Here is a 12129-nt window from a genome sequence, read left to right as displayed (position 1 = left end):
CTGGGCGATTGCGTTCCACCTGCGAAGAGTGGACACTGCGCATGTGTAATACCTGACACACATTAAATACTACGCATAGGAGTACAGGATAACGCGCTCTGTATTCCTCCTTTAGATTTACATCATAAAGGACAAATCCAACTCTCCACAAGCTACCTGTGACATGTGGTGGGGCCGGGAATAGAACCCGCTGCTGTGTGTATCGCGTCCCGTATGTGCAAGTGGGGGCGGGGCTACACACAGCGGCCGAACCAATCACATCCGTCCTGACAGGACGTGTGTTCACTATTCACTCACAGCGAACTGGATTATAAAGTGGGCGGCTTCTGGAGGAACGTGGGATAGACCTGTGTTCATGTGTTGTGCCGAGAATGGCTTCCCCGCCGAGATCGGCTCCCCCTGCCTCTCGGCGCAGATCGGAACTCCGCCTATCCATCCCTCTGCACTACGGCTCCTCCTCCTCTATCCCGAATGCAAATTACACCTTTACCTTCCCCGCCCCCCGTGCTCGTCCCCGCGCATACAGACATGATGTAGTATATATGTATATATATATATAGATATATATATGTATACAGTGGTGTGAAAAAGTGTTTGCCCCCTTCCTCATTTCCTGTTCCTTTGCATGTTTGTCACACTTAAGTGTTTCGGAACATCAAACCAATTTAAACAATAGTCAAGGACAACACAAGTAAACACAAAATGCAATTTGTAAATGAAGGTGTTTATTATTAAAGGTGAAAAAAAATCCAAACCATCATGGCCCTGTGTGAAAAAGTGATTGCCCCCTAAACCTAATAACTGGTTGGGCCACCCTTAGCAGCAACAACTGCAACCAAGCGTTTGCGATAACGTGCAATGAGGCTTTCACAGCGTCCTGGAGGAATTTTGGCCCACTCATCTTTGCAGAATTGTCCTAATTCAGTTACATTAGAGGGTTTTCGAGCATGAACGGCCTTTTTAAGGTCATACCACAACATCTCAATAGGATTCAGGTCAGGACTTTGGCTAGGCCACTCCAAAGTCTTCATTTTGTTTTTCTTCAGCCATTCGGTGGTGGACTTGCTGGTGTGTTTAGGATCATTGTCCTGCTGCAGAACCCAAGTTCGTTTCAGCTTGAGTACACGAACAGATGGTCGGACATTCTCCTTCAGGATCTCTTGGTAGACAGCAGAATTCATAGTTCCTTTTATCACGGCAAGTCTTCCAGGTCCTGAAGCAGCAAAACAGCCCCAGACCATCACACTACCACCACCATATTTTACTGTTGGTATAATGTTCTTTTTATGAAATGCAGTGTTCCTTCTACGCCAGATATACTTGGACACACACCTTCCAAAGAGTTCCACTTTTGTCTCATCGGTCCACAGAATGTTGTCCCAAAAGTCTTGGGGATCATCAAGATGTGTTGTGGAGAAATTGAGACGAGCTTTGATGTTCTTTTTGCTCAGCAGTGGTTTTCTCCTTGGAACTCTGCCATGCAGGCCATTTTTTCCCAGTCTTTTCCTGATAGTGGAGGCATGAACGCTGACCTTAACTGAGGCAAGTGAGGCCTGCAGTTCCTTGGACGTTGTTGTGGGGTCTTTTGTGACCTCTTGGATGAGTCGTCGCTGCGTTCTTGGGGTAATTTTGGGCGGCCGGCCACTCCTGGGAAGCTTCACCACTGTTCCATGTCTTCGCCATTTGTGGATAATGGCTCTCACTGTGGTTCGCTGGATTCCCAAAGCTTTGGAAATGGCTTTATAACCCTTTCCAGACTGATAGATCTCAATTACTTTCTTTCTCAATTGTTCCTGAATTTCTTTGGGTCTCGGCATGATGTGTAGCTTTTAAGGATCTTCTGGTGGACCTTACTGTGTCAAGCAGTTCCTATTTAAGTGATGCCTTGATTGTGAACAGGTGTGGCAATAATCAGGCCTGGGTGTGGCTAGAGAAATTGAACTCAGGTGTGGACAACCACAGTTATAGTATGTTTTAACAAGGGGGGCAATCACTTTTTCACACAGGGCCATGATGGTTTGGATTTTTTTTCACCTTTAATAATAAACACCTTCATTTACAAATTGCATTTTGTGTTTACTTGTGTTGTCCTTGACTATTGTTTAAATTGGTTTGATGTTCCGAAACACTTAAGTGTGACAAACATGCAAAGGAACAGGAAATGAGGAAGGGGGCAAACACTTTTTCACACCACTGTATATGTATTAGTCCCCGCGCATACACATATAATATAAATATATATATATATATTTATACATATATATATATATATATATATATTTGTATATATACATAAATATAAAATATATATATGCATTAGTCCCCGCGCATACACACATAATGTAATAATATAATATAAATATATATATATATATATATATATTTTTTATATATGTGTGTGTATTAGTCCATCCACACATAATACCCCGTGCTCTTCCTTGCGCATACACACATAATATAAATATATATATATATATATATATATATATATATATATATATATATATATATATACTTATATATATATTGTAGACATGTCACTGGAGAAGTGATCGAGGGGGTGTACATCTCACCTAGGTTGCTACACAGTGTGAGATGGTAAATCCAGGATGGATCAGTTTCTCAGCAGTGATATGCTGCTGAATTGTTATTTAATTTTGCCGGGCCTGGGTTTATATGGAATGGCAGGTAGGTTTGGTAGAGGGACCTGTCATTCCACATCCCCCGATCCAGTTCTGGGTTTGGGATCAGGTGAGCTTGGATCCTAATTAGCCTGGGAAGCTAAAGGCTCTGTAGGGTCTGCAGGTGATTGCTCCCAGCCAGGGAATGAACAGCCTGTATGTTGAAGGAAGCTGCAAGCACAGACACTGCTGGAGCTAAAACCCACCCTGCGATATCCAGACGAAAAGACGCTGTCTTTATAAATGTCAGATAGGTGAGAAGAACCTGTTAGTAAGCGCCCAGCCGGGCTAGGTCTTTTGTTTATTTTGTTGTACTTAGAAAGCACGGTGTTGCTGTATGTTTTGTTTGCTGGACTGTTTGTACCACGAATAAACGCCAAGATCTGCTTCATATATTCCAAGTCTGCTGTGAACTGTGTCCAAACACACCCTACCCCGGGAAGATCCCTTACAATTGGTGGAGGTAGCGGGCAACGCGGTTGCTAGGGGCAACGGTGTGGACAGACTTGGCTACAGCTGCTGATGTCCTGGGTGAAAGCTGCAACTACACTCCAAAAACAGTCCAGCAACATGGAGGAGATGCTGAAGCAGTTTATGCAAGTGAGTTTGCAACAACAGCAGGCTCAGACAGAGGCCAATAGACGACATGAACAGTCCATGGCTGAACAACAGCAGATGATGGCTGCACAACAGCAGGCTCAGACAGAGGCCAATAGACGACATGAACAGTCCATGGCTGCACAACAACAGTCCATGGCTGCACAACAGCAGATGATGGCTGCACAACAGCGGATGCATAAGGAAGAGTTGCAAGCTTTGCGCCAAAGCCAACAACAACTTATCGAGCACCTGATAGTAAATCGAGAGGCGCCTGTGGTTACTAATCCACCCACAATGGAGGGAGCCGCTCCAGAGATTTTTTTTGGGAGAAGGACTGTGCAGAAAGCGCTGCAAAAGATGACTGCTGAGGACGATGTTGAGGCCTTTCTAACAGTATTTGAGCGCGTGGCTGAGCGAGAGAAGTTACCAGCTGCTGAGTGGGCAGAGGTAATTGCACCCTATTTAACAGGTGAACCCCAAAAGGCCTACTATGACCTCAGTGAGCAAGAGGTTAAGGACTATACTCGGCTAAAAGAGGAGATACTTGCCCGACTAGGAGTTACTACTGCAGTCCGTGCCCGGAGGGTACGCAACTGGAGCTACAGTCTGGACAAATCAGCGAGGTCCCAGATGTATGACCTAATCCATTTGGCAAGAAAGTGGTTGGAGCCAGACACTTCTACTCCTGCACAAATCCTAGAGAAGGTCGTGATGGATCGCTACCTCCGAGCGCTTCCTACTGACCTGCAACGCTGGGTGGGACAAGGTGATCCTAGGGACGCAAACGAACTTGTCAACCTTGTGGAGAGGTTCCAGGCGACTGAGGACTACCTCCGCGATGTTCCTGCAGCATCTTCACCTCCCCGGAGCGCCAGATCTGTGCCGTCAGCTGGTAAGAGACTTCCATCTGTTGGGGGAGTGTGGAGGGGTGCTGATGGGGGGAAAAGGGCTCAAGTGGTGTCTCAGGGACAAAAGACTGGTGATGGTCCCGGGTGGCTAAGGGGCTCTGAAAAGGACTCCTTGCCAAAGAGACCAGGCCCTATCCAGTGTTGGAGATGCCATGAGGCGGGACACGTGTCTGCCCATTGCCCTCTTACCTCTGAACCCATGGAATGTGACGCTAGCCGGCGTCAGTCGCTATTTGCGGAACCATCTTGTGCTGCAGTTCCTGGACTAGAGACTGAACCGCAAATCTGCAACATCACAATCAATGACTTTCCTGTTAAAGCGTTAATGGACTCAGGAAGCCTCGTAACCTTGGTGCATGCTAGCCTGGTGGCTGGGGACTTAGAGCCTAACAAGCATATGAGTGTTGTGTGCATACATGGTGATACAAAAGTGTACCCTATAGTGCGGGCTAAAGTCGGGACTAAACAAGGCACCGTACAATATGAAGTGGGTGTGGTTAAAAACCTCATGCATGATGTAATATTGGGCCGCGATTTTCCGTTATTCTGGGCTCTCTGGGAAAAAAGAGAAATCCCCAAAAGGAGTGAGGATACCTCTAAGGAGGTTGCCTTGTCCGCTGTGAATGATAAAAGTATGCAGGATGAAAATGATTGTTTTCCTTTGCAGGTCCTGGTTGGGGAGGAGGATCCTCCCACTGAGCAAAATATACTAGACTTAGAGGTGTCTAGCGATAATTTTGGGACTGCACAATTACAGGACCCCACTCTCAAAAATGCGAGAGAGCAGGTTGCTGTTATGAACGGGGTACCTCAGGAACCAGATGCTGAAAAAAGATTTCCACATTTTTCGGTGACTAATGATCTTTTCTATAGAGTCAATAAGGTTAAAGATGAGATTGTGGAACAGCTTCTGGTACCTAAGCCGTACCGGCGTCAGGTGCTTGACATGGCACATAACCATGTTCTTGGGGGACACTTGGGGACTGACAAAACGCGAGAGAGGGTTCTCCAGAGGTTTTTTTGGCCGGCCATATATGATGACATTAAAAAATACTGTGAGTCGTGCCCCACATGTCAGGTTAGTGCCCCAGTGTCACATTTTCGCAGTCCTTTGGTTTCGCTCCCTATTATAGAGGTGCCTTTTGAGCGTATTGCCATGGATTTAGTGGGTCCCATTGTAAAGTCAGCTAGAGGACACCAGTATATTTTGGTAGTCCTGGATTATGCGACCCGCTATCCTGAGGCTGTACCCTTAAGAAACACTGCATCTAAAACAATTGCACGTGAGTTGTTTTATATGTTCTCTAGGACTGGGATCCCCAAAGAAATCCTAACTGACCAAGGTACGCCATTTATGTCGAAAGTAATGAAGGAATTATGCAAACTATTTAAAATCTCACACATCCGTACCTCTGTGTACCACCCCCAGACGGACGGATTGGTGGAGAGATTTAATAAGACTTTGAAACATATGTTGAAGAAAGTGGTGGCAAAAGATGGTCGTGACTGGGATCATTTATTACCCTACCTCATGTTTGCTATTAGGGAGGTGCCCCAAGCGTCCACAGGGTTCTCACCATTCGAGTTGGTCTATGGTCATCACCCTAGGGGTCTACTAGACATTGCAAAAGAGACATGGGAGAATGAGTCCACCCCATACAAGAGTGTTATTGAGCATGTAGCACAAATGCAGGACCGTATAGCCACTGTAATGCCCCTGGTAAGGGAACACCTCCAGAGGGCTCAAGAGGCCCAAAGTAGAATTTACAACCGGTCCGCAAGAATCAGGACATTCAACCCAGGCGATAGGGTCCTTATACTAGTCCCCACTGTTGAGAGTAAATTCTTGGCGAAGTGGCAAGGTCCTTATGAAATTGTTGAAAAGATCAGTGAGGTGAACTACAAGGTGCACCAACCAGGTAGAAGGAAGCCTTTCCAAGTTTATCACATAAACTTGATCAAGCCCTGGAAAGACAGGGAATCCTTGGTGGCGACAAATACTGTTAATGATTTGTCACAACCAATCCCTCCAGTCAAGGTAGGTGATACTCTATCAGTGTCACAGAAACAGGAGGCTCAGGAATTTTTACAGAAAAACAAAAAAAAGTTCTCTGACCTCCCAGGGCGTACACACCTCATCCATCATCACATTGAAACTGAGCCTAGAAGCAGAGTAAACCTTAAGCCCTATAGGATACCGGAGGCACGTAGGGAAGCCGTATCTGCCGAGGTAAAACGTATGCTTGCTCTGGGGGTAATTGAGGTGTCACAGAGTGAATGGTCCAGCCCAATTGTGCTAATCCCAAAGCCCAATGGAACTTGGAGGTTCTGTAACGATTTCAGAAAGTTGAATGAGATCTCCAAGTTCGATGCGTATCCTATGCCCAGGGTAGATGAGTTGATTGAGAAGTTGGGTAACGCCAGGTACATAACCACTCTCGATCTCACAAAGGGCTACTGGCAGATTCCACTTTCTGGTGAGGCTAAAGAGAAAACTGCATTCTCCACCCCTGATGGGCTATTCCAGTATGTAGTGATGCCATTCGGGTTACATGGAGCGCCTGCAACTTTCCAGAGGTTGATGGACTTGATTCTGCGACCACATCGTGATTACTCAGCTGCCTACCTCGATGATGTGGTCATTTTTAGCCCTGATTGGGAAAGTCACCTCTGTAAGGTACAGGCCGTGTTGGATGCCATAAGTGATGCGGGGTTGACCATAAATGCCGAGAAGTGTGCTCTAGCCCTAGAAGAGGCCAAATATCTAGGCTACATTATTGGGAGAGGGTTGATTAAGCCACAGCTAAATAAAATTGAGGCAATACAGAATTGGCCTAGACCCCTGACAAGGAAACAGGTTAGAGCTTTCCTGGGTATTACGGGGTATTACCGTAGGTTTGTGCCGAACTTTGCCTCAGTTGCTGCTCCACTAACTGACTTGACAAAGGGCGGAAAGACAGCAATGGTCACGTGGACCCCAGAGGCCGAGAAGGCTTTCCAAAGCCTTAAGTCTGCCTTGTGCCAACCACCTGTGTTAGTTACCCCCGATTTCAAACGAGAGTTTCTGGTCCAGACAGATGCCTCTAACACAGGCTTAGGTGCAGTACTCTCACAAGTAGTGAATGGTGAGGAGCATCCGGTGACGTACTTGAGTAGAAAATTAACCCCGGCCGAGAAAAATTATGCCATTGTGGAGCGAGAGTGTTTGGCAGTAAAGTGGGCCCTAGAATCGTTAAAGTATTACTTGCTAGGCAGGAAATTCAAGTTGGTGACAGACCATGCCCCCCTAACATGGATGAAGTTAAACAAGGAGAGAAATGCAAGAGTGACTAGATGGTTTCTCTCCCTACAAAACTTTAATTTCACTGTGGAACACAGGCCAGGGAAATTACAGGCAAATGCTGACGCATTGTCGAGGGTAAGTTGTCTGTGGGGACAAAAGGCTCAGCCCTCCGGTCTGAAAAAGAGGGGGGGGATATGTAGACATGTCACTGGAGAAGTGATCGAGGGGGTGTACATCTCACCTAGGTTGCTACACAGTGTGAGATGGTAAATCCAGGATGGTTCAGTTTCTCAGCAGTGATATGCTGCTGAATTGTTATTTAATTTTGCCGGGCCTGGGTTTATATGGAATGGCAGGTAGGTTTGGTAGAGGGACCTGTCATTCCACATCCCCCGATCCAGTTCTGGGTTTGGGATCAGGTGAGCTTGGATCCTAATTAGCCTGGGAAGCTAAAGGCTCTGTAGGGTCTGCAGGTGATTGCTCCCAGCCAGGGAATGAACAGCCTGTATGTTGAAGGAAGCTGCAAGCACAGACACTGCTGGAGCTAAAACCCACCCTGCGATATCCAGACGAAAAGACGCTGTCTTTATAAATGTCAGATAGGTGAGAAGAACCTGTTAGTAAGCGCCCAGCCGGGCTAGGTCTTTTGTTTATTTTGTTGTACTTAGAAAGCACGGTGTTGCTGTATGTTTTGTTTGCTGGACTGTTTGTACCACGAATAAACGCCAAGATCTGCTTCATATATTCCAAGTCTGCTGTGAACTGTGTCCAAACACACCCTACCCCGGGAAGATCCCTTACAATATATATATATACTTATATATATATATATATATACTTATATATATATATATATGTATGTATGTGTATTAGTCCATCCACACATGATATAATAATGTGTGTGTGTGTATATATATATATATATATATATATATATATATATATATATATATATATGTATATATATATATATATACATATATATATGTATGTGTGTGTATATATATATATATATATATATAATTTTTTTTTGCCCCTCCTGTTATTTTATTTATTATTACACATTTTATCTAATTTATTATTACCCCTTATTTTTTTTGGGGGGGGGGCCCGCAAACAAACTAAAATTTTTAAAAAAATAGATCATTAATTCCAAAAACAAAAAATAGATCATCAATTCCAGCCTCACTGTGCCATCAAACGAAGGCACAGTGCACATCTGTTTCTCTGACTGCTCTACTCTTTGTATAAATTATCCTCACTCTTCTTTCTTATCCCAGGCCCTTTCTGTCCAGGGGAAGCCGAATTTCTTAGCAAACTGACTATTGCTGGCGGATTTGGCTCCCCCTCCCAATAAAGCTTCCACTGCATTTCTAGGGTTAAAAACACTTGTATATGGCCTCTCTGACTGCTCTACTCTTTATATAAAGCATCCCCACTCTTCTTTCTTACCCCAGGCCCTTTCTGTCCAGGGGAAGCGGAATTTCATAGCAAACCGACTATTGCTATTGAATCTGGTTCCACTCTGCTCCACTCTTCTCATAAATCATTCTTCAACTACCATCACTCTAAGTCAGCGCATACGGCCATTTAACATAACATGTGCATGTATGTGTGATGCTATAATGGCTTGCATACATTTTATGAAAGTGAAGGGCTTGGATTGTGGCATACAGATAAGCCATAATGCCACTTACATCACTGCAAGGCAGCCATATAGCCATTTATCATCACACCAACAAGTATTTATGGTGCTATAATGACTCACATACATGTTACAGTTATGTGAGGGAATGAGTTTGCATTGTGGCATAATTAAGAGCCACAATGCAACTTCCATCACTCCAAGTCAGCCATATAGACATTTAACATCACACATACTGTGTGATGCTGTAATGGCTCACGTACATGTATGTAAGTAAATAGTGTGTAGTGTGACATGCGGAGAAGCCACAATGCAATTGCCATGTCTAAAAGTGAGCCAGTTACAGAGGTTGTAAACCTCCATGGAGAAGAAGAGTGGGGATGCTTTATACAAAGAGTAGAGCAGTCAGAGAGGCCATATACAAGTGTTTTTAACCCTAGAAATGCAGTGGAAGCTTTATTGGGAGGGGGAGCCAAATCCGACAGCAATAGTCAGTTTGCTATGAAATTCCACTTCCCCTGGACAGAAAGGGCCTGGGGTAAGAAAGAAGAGTGAGGATGCTTTATACAAAGACTAGAGCAGTCAGAGAGGCCATATACAAGTGTTTTTAACCCTAGAAATGCAGTGGAAGCTTTATTGGGAGGGGGAGCCAAATCCGACAGCAATAGACAGTTTGCTATGAAATTCCGCTTCCCCTGGACAGAAAGGGCTTGGGGTAAGAAAGAAGAGTGGGGATGCTTTAAACAAAGAGTAGAGCAGTCAGAGAGGCCATATACAAGTAGGGTGCCCACATGTCCCGGATTGCCCGGGATTATCCCGTAATTTAAATTTTTGTCCCCGGTCCCGGGCACCTTCATTCCGGGACAATACAGTGTCCCGGAATGAAACTGACACTGGGAGCCAGGGCCGATCCTAGGCGGGTGCAGTTCACCCGGGCGCCACAGAGGTGGGGGCGGTCAAGCGCCAGAGTGCTCCCCTCCCCCCTCCTCCTTTCCTTGTCGCGACGGTGTCCAGAGGCCGGTCTCTCCGCTGGTCACAACCATTGCTGTATTTCCTGCTCAAGTCCATCCCCCTTCCATCCTCCTCTCCTCAGAGGAGATCCACCTCCTCTCCAGCTGCTGCCCGGGTGGGGTTTGTGCTGAGGGGGGTCTGTACTAATGAGGGGTGGTTTGTGGGGGGGGTCTGTACTAATGGAGGGGGGCGGTTTGTGGGGGGGTCTGTACTAATGAGGGGTGGTTTGTGGGGGGTCTGTACTAATGAGGGGTGGTTTATGGGGGAGTCTGTACTAATGAGGGGTGGTTTGTGGGGGGTCTGTACTAATGAGGGGTGGTTTGTGGGGGGTCTGTACTAATGAGGGGTGGTTTGTGGGGGGTCTGTACTAATGGAGGGGGTGGTTTGTGGGGGAGTCTGTATTAATGAGGGGTGGTTTGTGGGGGGTCTGTACTAATGAGGGGTGGTTTGTGGGGGGTCTGTACTAATGAGGGGTGGTTTGTGGGGGAGTCTGTACTAATGGAGGGGGTGGTTTGTGGGGGAGTCTGTACTAATGGAGGGGGTGGTTTGTGGGGGAGTCTGTACTAATGGGGGTCTGGTTTCTGGGGGAGTCTGTACTAATGGGGGGTGGTTTCTGGAGGGGTCGATACTAATGGATGGGGGTGGTTTATGGGGGGGGTCTGTACTAATGGGGGGTGTTTGTGGGGGAGTCTGTACTAATGGAGGGGGGTGGTTTGTCCTGAAGGGGGGTCTGTACTAATGGAGGGGTGGTTTCTGGAGGGGTCGATACTAATGGATGGGGATGGTTTATGGGGGGGGGGGGTCTGTACTAATGGGGGGTGTTTGTGGGGGAGTCTGTACTAATGGAGGGGGGTGGTTTGTCCTGGGTGTTATCCCGTAATTTAAATTTTTGTCCCCGGTCCCGGGCACCTTCATTCCGGGAAAATACAGTGTCCCGGAATGAAACTGACACTGGGAACCAGGGCCGATCCTAGGCGGGTGCAGTTCACCCGGGCGCCACAGAGGTGGGGGCGGTCAAGCGCCAGAGTGCTCCCCTCCCCCTCCTCCTTTCCTTGTCGCGACGGTGTCCAGAGGCCGGTCTCTCCGCTGGTCACAACCATTGCTGTATTTCCTGCTCAAGTCCATCCCCCTTCCATCCTCCTCTCCTCAGAGGAGATCCACCTCCTCTCCAGCTGCTGCCCGGGTGGGGTTTGTGCTGAGGGGGGTCTGTACTAATGAGGGGTGGTTTGTGGGGGGGGGTCTGTACTAATGGAGGGGGGCGGTTTGTGGGGGGGTCTGTACTAATGAGGGGTGGTTTGTGGGGGGTCTGTACTAATGAGGGGTGGTTTATGGGGGAGTCTGTACTAATGAGGGGTGGTTTGTGGGGGGTCTGTACTAATGAGGGGTGGTTTGTGGGGGGTCTGTACTAATGAGGGGTGGTTTGTGGGGGGTCTGTACTAATGAGGGGTGGTTTGTGGGGGGTCTGTACTAATGGAGGGGGTGGTTTGTGGGGGAGTCTGTACTAATGAGGGGTGGTTTGTGGGGGGTCTGTACTAATGAGGGGTGGTTTGTGGGGGGTCTGTACTAATGAGGGGTGGTTTGTGGGGGGTCTGTACTAATGGAGGGGGTGGTTTGTGGGGGAGTCTGTACTAATGGAGGGGGTGGTTTGTGGGGGAGTCTGTACTAATGGAGGGGGTGGTTTGTGGGGGAGTCTGTACTAATGGGGGTTTGGTTTCTGGGGGAGTCTGTACTAATGGGGGGTGGTTTCTGGAGGGGTCGATACTAATGGATGGGGGTGGTTTATGGGGGGTGTTTGTGGGGGAGTCTGTACTAATGGAGGGGGGTGGTTTGTCCTGAAGGGGGGTCTGTACTAATGGAGGGGTGGTTTCTGGAGGGGTCGATACTAATGGATGGGGATGGTTTATGGGGGGGGGGTCTGTACTAATGGGGGGTGTTTGTGGGGGAGTCTGTACTAATGGAGGGGGGTGGTTTGTCCTGGGTGTTCTGTACTAATGGAGGGGG

Source organism: Lithobates pipiens, unplaced genomic scaffold, assembly GCF_037356315.1.
Source record: "Lithobates pipiens isolate NorthernLeopardFrog02 unplaced genomic scaffold, aLitPip1_a1.2 Scaffold_30, whole genome shotgun sequence".
Lineage (NCBI taxonomy): Eukaryota > Metazoa > Chordata > Amphibia > Anura > Ranidae > Lithobates > Lithobates pipiens.
This window is presented reverse-complemented; position numbering follows the sequence as displayed.